The sequence below is a fragment of the Glycine soja genome, chromosome 9, assembly GCF_004193775.1.
Source record: "Glycine soja cultivar W05 chromosome 9, ASM419377v2, whole genome shotgun sequence".
Lineage (NCBI taxonomy): Eukaryota > Viridiplantae > Streptophyta > Magnoliopsida > Fabales > Fabaceae > Glycine > Glycine soja.
In genome coordinates, this window is record NC_041010.1 from 19851678 (window position 1) to 19863548 (window position 11871).

The window sequence follows — 11871 nt, forward strand, 5'->3', positions numbered from 1 at the left end:
TAAATATTGATGACAATTACAATAGTAAAAAATTGTGCGAATATTACTTTCTTTTTTTCCCGTAGTTTTTTGAATATTTTATCAGTTCTTCTCTCAACCATTTAAATTGATGACAGCGATTTTCTGTTTGTGTAAATATTTTGTCAACTAAATTACTGTTCCTAGGAAACATAATATAAAGGTATCATTTTTCTATTGTTAAAGAAAAAAATTTAGACCTTTTTTAATATATTTGCAGCTTTGCTCAAATCTTAGTCTACATAATTCAAGTTCATGGAATGAAAAATGAATATATGTTTGTTTCTCTCTCTCTCTCTGGACCTGAAGTATAATGAAATAGAAAAATGTTGGAGAGTGCAAATTCGTATAGTGTGAAATGAAATATTCTTATATGTCCATTAGCACCCACCATTTCAGATACGGGTGCAGTCCAATCCAAACCATGGTCATATAATGCACATGTCATTTTAATTTATCCTTTTGAGAAATGGAATTTGATATCACTTTTCTTTCAATTTACCAACAAGAAACTAGCTAGCTAGATAGACGAATTGATTAAAATTCATTGTAAAACACATGACAACTAGACCAGACCAACCACTAGAAGATGTTCTAGATTTTCAAATGCAAATCCAGCTTTGCCTTCTCGATTGCTTCCTTCTCCGAACCCGGTGGTCCGAGTATAAGAGTAGTGACTTCTACTTCAGCATCAGATACATGCAAGCCGAGTGTCAACAATGACCTAGGCAGTGGGGCTTCACCCTCCATCAACATGCAACAACTTATATTGAGGCTCAACACCCTGATCTAGAATGTTGCATGTGACAGGCCTGTCCATGACAAACAGGAGGTCCAAGGTCATGTGAGGTAGCTTGAGCGATCACATTAGTGGTGATTGTTGTAACAATAGTTTATGGCAAACCGAAAAAATTACTGACTGAGTCGTGGACAATGTCGCTTTCTTTAAGACGTTTTGTGGCACTGCCAAAAATTGTGCAAGCAGACTATCAACCATGAAGTCCCTAGGATAAAACAGCACAGATCACTGTATAAGATTCCCACTGCACTGAGGGAAGCTTTCTAGAATTACACCCTCTTGTATGACTTGAAAAGTCACTCTAAAGCCACCCGAAAATATGACTTGAAAAGTCACTATTATAGCCAACCGAAAATATGACTTAAAAAGTCACTATTATAGCCAACCGAAATTATGACTTAAAAAGTCACTCTTATAGCCAACCGAAATTATAGAGCGACTGAAAGAAAGAGGGAGAAGTTTGCCGGAAATGCATCGACTGAAAAATGGGAGGGAGAAAGAAAAGTTGAGGAAATGCTTCTCAACTGGGGCAAGGAAAAATGAAGAAATGAGCTCTCTATATATAGGGAGTGAAACACTATTCAAGTGTTTATCCTGAGCGATGTGGGACTTGAAGCTTTTTTTTTTTTCCTTTTTTTTTTCAAACTTTCATCCTTTGTTCTAACAATCCCCCACTTGAAATTTGAAAAGAAGATTTTCGAGGATTTCATAAAATTGTGCATAAACAAAGGTGTCATACAACTTGAACCTTTGCATAGTGGGTAAGATTCAGATTTTACTAGAGTGACTCGAAGTCTTGAACTCTATCTCCGACATCAAACCACACACAACCTTTTCATAGGTGTATTCTATAAAGCCCGTGCGTTAAAGGTCATGCACGTCTATCCCGGTATAGTGAACGCTCTAGAAATTTTTGCCCAAAATTTCATATGAAGCGGCCCCCACTTCAACATTCACATAGGTGAGTCTATCAAAAGTACTCCTGTAGCCTAGGTACTCCACTCAACGTAGAGTATAGATCTCATTAAGAATTATGAATTTTTTTTTCATAACTCATTCTCTTGTTACTTCAGGAATCATGCTGCTTTCACTTATAACAACATGTTCATCGCATATCACTTCATAACTTGTTATTACCCATTGAACCTAGTTCTTGGGATCTCCAATCATTTAGGTCGGGTTACCATCATGAATGATCATCACAGTAAGGGCAATAGTCCCATTCTTTTAGAAGTGTTATGGACTTTCTCTCTAGCTAATCCTTTCATCAAAGGATCTGCTAAATTATCATCAGTGCGTACGTGATCCACTCTAACAGCTCCTATTGAGAGTAATTCTCTAACAGTGTTGTGCTTACGATGTATCTGTCGTTTCTTACCATTGTAATAACGGTTCTCAATTTTTGCAATAGCCGCAGTACTATCGCAATGGATCAACACAGCTGGTATCGGTCTTTCTCATAAAGGAATCTCTATAAGTAAGCTTCTCAGCCAACTTGCTTCCTCACTAGTAGTTGCCAGTGCTATCATCTCATATTCCATAGTGGACTGAGCTAAGATAGTCTGTTTCTTTGACTTCCAAGAAACAGCCCCACCAGCTATGCTAAATATATAGCCGTTGGTTGCTTTGGAATCATCTGAAAGAGTGTTCCAATCTGCATCGCTGTATCCTTCAAGTACAACAAGAAACCTTTTATAATGTAATCCAAGGTTTATGGTTCTTTTAAGGTACCTCATTACCCTTTCAATAGCATGCTAGTGCTCCATACTAGGTCTACTGGTAAATCTGCATAATAATCCCACAACATAGGCTATGTCGGGTCTAGTACAATCAGTGGCATACCTAAGGCTGCCAATGATACCTGCGTACTCAGTTTGTCATATACCTTCACCAGTGTTCTTAAACAATTTTACACTTGGATCATATGGTGTACTAGCAGGTTTACTGTCAAGGTAGTCATATTTCTTTAAGATTTTCTCAATGTAGTGAGATTGATCCAGAGAAATTCCCTCTTTTGACCTAGTAATCTTAATACCAAGGATTACACTTGCTTCTCCGAGGTCTTTCATATCAAAGTTGTTACATAACAATGATTTCACATCGTTCACTACATAAATATTTGAACCAAATATGAGAAGGTCATCGACATATACACATATGATAGTGCAAATATTATTTACAGATTTGTAGTAAATGCATTTGTCACTTTCATTCACCTTAAACCCATTCGAGACTATTAAGTTATCAAACTTTTCATGCCACTGCTTAGGTGCTTGTTTTAGACCATACAAAGATTTATCTAACTTGCAAACTTTATCTTCTTGTCCATGAATCACAACCCCTTCAGGTTGTTCCATATAGATTTCCTCTTCCAATTCACCATTTAAAAGAGCAGTTTTAACATCCATTTGGTGTACCACTAGACTGTGAATAGCAGCAAGAGATATTAGTACCCGAATAGATGTTATTCTAGTGACTAGTGAAAAGGTGTCGAAGAAATCCACATTCTCTCTTTGCCTAAAACCCTTGGCTACAAGGCAAGCTTTGTATTTATCCACAGTACCATCAGGTTTTAGTTTCTTTTTCAAGATCCATTTACAACCAATTGGTTTGCAACCAGAAGGCAAGTCTACTAAATGCCATGTCTTGTTAGATTCTAAAGAATCCATCTCATCAGTAATGGCTTCTTGCCACAAGTCAGCATCCAAAGAAGACAAAGCTTCTTGGAGGTTTGATGGATCCTCCTCTAATGTATAGGCCATATAATTGGGCCCATAATCTTTAGCAATTCTTGCTCTCTTACCTCTTCGAGGCTCTATATCTAGTTCTGGTTGTGTAAGATTTTCACTACTAATAGTAGGAAGATAACTGGATGAAGTACCCCCACTATCCTTTAATTTAAAAGGAAATTTATTTTCATAAAAATCAGCATCATTTGACTCTATGATCACTTTTGCGTTTAGGTCATAAAACCTATACGCTTTTCTATTAATAGCTTAACCAATGAACACACATTCATAGGCTCTACTTGCAAGTTTAACCCTCTTAGGGTCTGGGATCCTTACATAGGCCAGACATCCCCAAGTTCTCAAATAAGACAAATTTGGTTGTCTTTTCTTTAATATCTCATAGGGAGATGTCTTGCTTTTTGATTTGGGGATTCTATTTAGCACATAAGAAACAGTTAACAAAATTTCGCCCCACCAAAAAGATGTTGCACTAGAACTCAACATAGTAGCTACAACTAATTTTGTAAAAGTTCTGTTCTTTCTTTCAGCTTTACCGTTCATTTCAGGTGAATATGGAGCAGTCATCTCATGTATGATTCCATGCAAATTATAAAACTCATTAAGCAAACTGGAATCATACTCTGTGCCTCTATCACTTCGAAGTTTCTTAATTTTCTTATTGAATTGATTTTCAATTTCTGTTACAAATAACTTAAACATGTCAAGTGCTTCACTTTTATTTTTCATAAGATATACATTTCTGGTCAACGTTCCATCAAATTCACATATATCAGAATGTATTAAATCCAATGGCTCAGATTCTTTAACTACTGATTTGTGTGATTTCTTAGTTATTTTAGATTGACTGCAAAAAACACATTTTTTAAAGTGATTTGAAGATAACTTTGGAATAAAACCCAAGTTACTCAAGTTAGATATGCAACGACTATTTATATGACAAAGTCTAGAATGCCAGATATTAAAATCACACAGCATGTAAGCAGAAGGAGAAACCTTATTAATATCAATATTCAATTTGAACATGCCATCAATGGCGTACCCTTTCCCTACAAATACCCCATTCTTGGTCAAAGTAAATAAATCTGCACCTATGGTCTGAGTAAACCCAGCCTTGTTTAAAAGAAAACCAGAAACCAGATTCTTTCTCATCTCTGGAGTATGCATCACATCTTTGAGAATCAAAGTCTTTCTAGAGGTAAACTTCAGTTCAACATCTCCAGTTCCAGCAACAGTAGTGGTGTGGGAATCACCCAACAACACTTTCTTATTTTCAACATTCGTGTATGTTTTAAACATAGCACGATCATAGTAGACATGGCGGGAGGCGCTAGTGTCTACCCACCATCCATCTGATCCTCCAATCATATTGATCTCAGTTATCACAGCTATGTATGGCTCTTGAGTCATGTTAGCCTGGGGAGCACCTGTCATTGAAGGATTTCTACATTTACGTGCCATATGTCCCGGTTTGCCACAATTGTAGCAGAGGAATGACTCACCGGGATTATTCTTGGCAAGTGGATATTGTCTAGCATGTTGGACCCTTGGGAGGTTCTTGTTGCGGTTGGAGGTATTGCTCACATTGCGGTTCTGATTCTTAAAGTTTTTGCCAATAGGCTTCAGAACTGCACCTGTGTTCTTCCTTTTAGTGTTGTTGTGAGACACAACCAACACTTCATCTTTCTGATCTTGTCTGTGTGCCTCTTCCTCAATGTGCAGACGTGTGAGCAGAGACTCCAAAGGGAATTCTTTGGTCTTGTGTCTGAGAAGGTTTGTGAAATCCTTCCAGCCAGGAGGCAGTTTGTCTATGATGACAACAACCTGAAATTGCTCATCCAATGCCATACCCTCTGATATGATATCATGAGCAATTTTCTGTATCTCATGGGATTGAGACTCTACTAATTTATCATCAGTCATTTGATACTTGAGGTAGCGGCTAACAACATACTTTTTAGTCCCAGTTTCCTCAGTATCATACTTCTTTTCCAAACCCAGCCAAACTAATTTGGCAGACTTATATGGGCTATAATAATCATAGAGATCATCAGCTAACCCATTCAGAATGAAATTCTTGCATAGGTAATCATTTTCATTCCAGAAAGCTAATTCCATAGTCATTTTATCCTTCACTTCCTTCTCAGCATCCTCAGGTACCACCGGAATATCGGTGTTCAAAACATAGGCAACTTTCCTCATAGTTAAAGAAAACATCATCTTTTGTTGCCAACGTTTGAAATGATACCCTTCAAACCTAAAAGGTTTGTTGAGGTCATTGTTGTTTGAGCCACTAATATCTACGGTAGCCATAGCAGAATCGAAACCTTCTTAAAATTGTTGTAACAATAGTTTATGGCAAACCAAAAAAATTATTGGCTGAGTCGCGGACAATGTCGCTTACTTTAAGACGTTTCGTGACACTGCCAAAAATTGTGCAAGCAGACTATCAACCACGAAGTCCCCAGGAAAAAACAGCCTAGATCACTGTATAAGATTCCCACTGCACTGAGGGAACTTTTCTAGAATTACACCTTCTTGTATGACTTGAAAAGTCACTCTAAAGCCACCCGAAAATATGACTTGAAAAGTCACTATTATAGCCAACCGAAAATATGACTTAAAAAGTCACTCTTATAGCCAACCGAAATTATGACTTAAAAAGTCACTCTTACAGCCAACCGAAATTATAGAGCGACAAAAAGAAAGAGGGAGAAGTTTGCTGGAAATGCATCGGCTGAAAAATGGGAGGGAGAAAGAAAAGTTGAGGAAATGCTTCTCAACTGGGACAAGGAAAAATGAAGAAATGAGCTCTCTATATATAGGGAGTGAAACACTATTCAAGTGTTTATCCTGAGCGATGTGGGACTAGAAGCTTTTTTTTCTTCTTTTTTTTCCTTTTTTTTTTCAAACTTTCATCCTTTGTTCTAACAGTGATGGTGATGACAACACAGAAGTGACGCTATGGTCGTCTAAAAGTATTAACTTTATGGTTTCACTCAACGTGGTAGAGTTGTCGTCAGTCATTTTGGTTGTGATGGATTCTCAAACTACAAGTGCTACAAACTTAATGTGTTGGGAGTGCAAACTTGGCAAAAGAGCATTGGATGTGTTTGGGGTTCTAGTCACTCAAAACAACCTTTTACTGTCATATATATAGCTACTTTTGCTTGACGTATTAGTTATTAATTAAGAAGTATTTTGGGATAAATTAATGTAACTTGACAAACCAATTGTATTGACAAATGGGAATGCTTTGTATCTTATTTGTGGGACTGGGACATGTGTAAATGTTATAATTTTGTTGCCTGTTGTAAATCGTTGCACATCATGAAATAAGATCAGAATGTTTTCATAAAAAATTCTTTTCCTATCTAAAAAAAAATGTGTTACAATGCTAATAAAATTAGTGATACCAAATAAGAGGGATTAATTGTCCCCATCAAATGCCCATATTTGATCTACTTTTTTCCTGCTTTCATAATAATAATAATAATAATAATAATAATAATAATAATAATAATAATAAAGTAGTTATAAAACTATAACTAATTTTATAGAAAAAAAATGATACACTAATAAGAAAGTTAGTTAACCACATTTAATTGCATAAATTTCAATTAAATTTATATTTTTTCAATTTACCCTTCATTGGAGTTTGATATCAAGATGAGAAAAAGTCATTGAAACTAACATCTCCATTAAATGAAAGATATTTTAAAGATAACATCATTAAATAAGGTAAAGTTAGTTTTAATTTTCTTATATTTGAGACCATGAAAAATGTTTTTTTTTCTGTATATTTCAGACCAAAGAAAGTATATTAAAAAACGCTTATTAAACCAGTTTTTAAAATCAATAACCAGTTATAGCAAATTATAAGTAGTTATAGTTATTATAAATACTTATAATCTCAATATTTTTTAGTTATAGTTATGGTTATTTAAATGACCAAACTATGACCACCCCTACTAATTTGTGGTCAAAATGGTATAATATATAAAGTGATTTCTATATCGGTTCTGACAAGACTGATGTTAAAAATCATATACAACATCCATTTTTGTAAAACAGATGTTGAATGTGCTATACGATATTGGATTTGTCAAAAACGATGTTGAAATGTACTATGCCACATTGGTTATGGTTAAAACCGATGTTGTATAACACATATCGATCTTGTATAACACATTTCAATATCAATTTTGACAAAACCGATGTAAATTGTCATTTTATTAAAATGTTTTTTTGGTTCTTACAATAAACTCAACCTGTAATTCAATGTAGGATTTACTATCTTTTAGTCCTTAAGCTTTTTAAAATTTTTGTTTTTAGTCCCCCAAACTTTTTTAATCAAATTTTTAGTCTTTAACTTTTTATTTCGTCTTTGATGTTTAGTCCCTTAATTTTTTTTATTCCATTCTTACTTTTAGTCTCTTAAAAGGATTACAAGTAACCATGGAAAAATGTTAAAGGACTAAATTTAAGGATGAACAAAAAGTTAAGGGACTAATAATAGACTTGACAAGTTTAGGGACTAAAACCAAAAAATGTAAGTAATTTATGGATTAAAAAGATAATTTATCCTTCAAAACATAACCAGTCCCAAGCAGTTTTAGTGATACAATATATATTTATATTGGAATTACTATTACATTTACAAATAGTTAACTAAATGATGTCATAACAATATCAAAAAAGAAAATTTTATATATAAATGTCAGGTAAGATCTACACTATTAAAATGAAATAATGGCATTAAATGTTGTTCACTATGCAAGCATAAGCCAGATATATATGGGGTTTTCTTTCTCATGAAACAATGGCATTAAAATGAAACAATGACATTAAATGAATTTTTCTTAGGCGTCTAAAATCGAAATATATTTATAGTCTTTATGATATTCTCCCTTTGCATGACCACCTCACGTGAAAATAGTAGTAAGAGCAAGCATCTCTATATAGTAGCATAGAGTAACGTATGTAAATGCTTTTCTCCACTTGTACAAGAGGCAAAAAATAGTTCTATTTGCTATTTGGAGCAGTTCATCATGTATTCACTGCATCAAGTACCCTTACAATTTTTAAAAAACAGATTGCCAAGCTTAAACACAATTATGCAACAAAAAATAGAAGTTTCCATAAGATATAATAAATTTAAAATGTGCTTTCTAAGTTGATACCTAACATCATAATAACATAAGCTGATTGCAATTTCAAAGTTCTTTATACTCTTAGAAAAAAGGTCCATACACTCTTAATTTCTCCTTTTCTTTCAAATCTTATGATTAAGAGAACACATTCTCAAATCAAGAAAACAAAATCATATGATTGAATTGAATACTTATCTTCTAATGATGTTTCTCTGTTCACAAATAAAACCAAATGGTTGAACTTAGTTAAGTAATAATCATAACATGAAATAGCAGAAAAAGGTCAGCCATCATAAATTGAATTAATCATTTTTACACCCTAAGTAGTAATCACAACAATCATGTCTAATAGAGCTGCTAAATATTTAACGCACCTCTCTGCCATCTATGGAATTCAGTAGTTGAACTTAGATACTTGTCCTATTAATGGCTCCAAGGATAGTCTTCTATTTTTATAAATCATTAGGAAGTAGGAAGACAGATCAACGTTTCAAAAATCTGTCTACAACTATAGATTCACTGTTTCAGCCACAATGTCATTCATGTAAAGATCCAAGTTCACCAAGTTTGTCAAACTTCCAAGCTTGAGTGGGATTTCCCCAGTTATATTATTACTATTAAGTTCCATGTCATTGATAAGAAAAAAGTCTAATGAATGACTAATAATGGCATAACACATTTGTACCAATTCTATCGCAGGGGTTAAACTAAAATCTAATAGAAGTCGTTATGTTAAAAATTGAACTACACAAAATGTCAAGGTATATGTGCTATGCAAAAGTGCAGGTCTGCAGGATCAAATCAATTGTAGAACTATAAGTAAATGGAATGAAAGCAATGTGGTTCCACTATGACAAGGAGAGTAACACAAATCCTCTAAAAATCTCATGATGAATGGAAATAAAAAGAAATAATGCCATTGATGAACAAATGTAATAAAAAAATTTTATCAGGACTTGAACATAGAAATACTACATTTTATAGTTTTTACAAAAGAAAGAGTCATTATATATTTAGCATATATTATACTTTAAAAAACAAAGAACAATATAATTTCTTGTAAGATGATTGGGGATAGAACAAAGTATAATTCCAACGATATCCCAGGTTATTAAGGTCACACAAATACCTCAGTTATATATTGGTTGAATTTTTTCTTTTATCATCTGTTATTAGCCCTTATTCTCATATATATAATAATGAAAGAAGTTGACCTTATAACAAAAAAGGGATGGGTTCCTATAAGCAGGATTAGCAGAATGTCTTTATCTTAGAAAAAAACTTTATCGATTTCCATTCATTTTCATCTGCCTTTTTTTTATCTCATGAAGGAAATCAGTAGGGGATTTTCTTTTTGTCCTTGCATATTCTATGATCTTTTCTTCTTCCCTTTAGTCACTAGCACTTGCTATTATCTAAGTTTCCAACACTAGTGGAGTTGATAGGAAGGTCCTCGTCTGGGACTTGGAAGATGGTTACTGCACTCATTCCTAGCTTTTTTTTATCAAAAAGATTTGACAAACCATATTTGATATAAGATAATAATTGATTCAAATAGAAGTCTTTAAAGATGAAATTCAGTAATATATTTGCAAGGAAAAGACTGATTGACACTAATTTTATTTTGGCAAAAGACTGCAACGTAAAATTCAGACTTCTTGCAGATGTTAGATTTACTATATGTTTACCCCATTTGTGTTTCAGTTTTGAGAAAAAGAATTCAGCAGCCCAGAGCTTAAGGTTCTGATTCCTTGTGATTCCTCATACAACAAAGAAGAAGCCATCTTTACTTAGGCAGCAACCAGAATCAGAAGTGTATGTTGTGACCAAAGGCTCATTGGGGCATTTAATGGAAAAATGATGTAGCACCAAACAAATGGAAACCATTTCCTAACTACAGTGTTAGGGGTCACGTGCAACTCCTTGAGTGGAGCTAGGTCACCCTACGAGACTGTGGTGGCAACTACAGAATCTCCAAGAGAAGCAATGACAAAAAAAGATGCAAAGAAGATGGCGGATAGGGTACCTGGGAATGGCCACTTTGATGACGGCGACGGAGGACATCAATGTAGGTGACAACAATTCATGTTGATGTTTTGAAAGTTGTAATGGGAGTATAGGTTGCAGGTGAACCATGCGAGGGTTGGGGTTAGAGGAAAATTAGTGTCGAGAATAATGGGGGAGGTTTTGGGTGAGAGAAGAGGTAGCCGCGATAGGATTTGGGAGAAGAGATTGTGGCAACGGAGGGGTTTGGTTTGAGGGTTTTGAGCAACTAAGATAGGGAACAAAAGTTGTCGAAAGAGCTAGGGGAAGGAATGACCAGATAGAGTGAAGTTGATATTAAAATAACATTGACATGATCGGTTTTAACAAACCCATCTTAAGCAAAAAAAAAATATCAATATAAGTTTTATGAAAAGTGGATGTTAACTTAGCACTCACAACATAAATTTTAAAATAAGAATGTTTAGGAAAATTTACAACACTGATTATTTTATAATTGATTTTAGCAATAATATTTTATTTATAAAAATTCAATCACGTTTATATAAAAATTGATTTTTATGAGAATGTTAAGTGAACAATATTAAATCCATATTTTTATTAATGAATTAAGTTAAATATTTATCATTTGTAATAATAAGTGGGTGTATTTTTTTTGTTTTGTAATTATAGCTTGCTAACTACTTCTTAAAATGAGTGTAAGTTATAGCAAACTCCTATATATAGAGAAATAAAGTTTAAAGAAACAAAAAAAATAGATTGGGATTTTGGTACAAAAGATTATTTTTCCCTAGCTTTGTATTGTGTTGTTGCGATATGTAGTATTCTATGTGTGTTTTCTGTTGTTATAATTGTATTACATGCAACAATTGAGTTTTTGTGGTTTGCTGGCTTTATTTAGAAGTGGGCCAATAAACTTCTCTTCTATGTAAATCGAGCGTCTGGTTATTGTTTGCGCACATTTCTTGACAACATAAATTCAGATTTATATTAATATATATCCCTCTTTTGCTGTGCAAAAAAAACAAAAGAGTTAAGATGATATTTATTTCATGTAGCATAGGAAGAGAACCATATGGATCATAATTACAATAGTTATAGTCAGGACTAAAAATGAATCAAATTGAGTCAAAATCAATTCATCTCATAC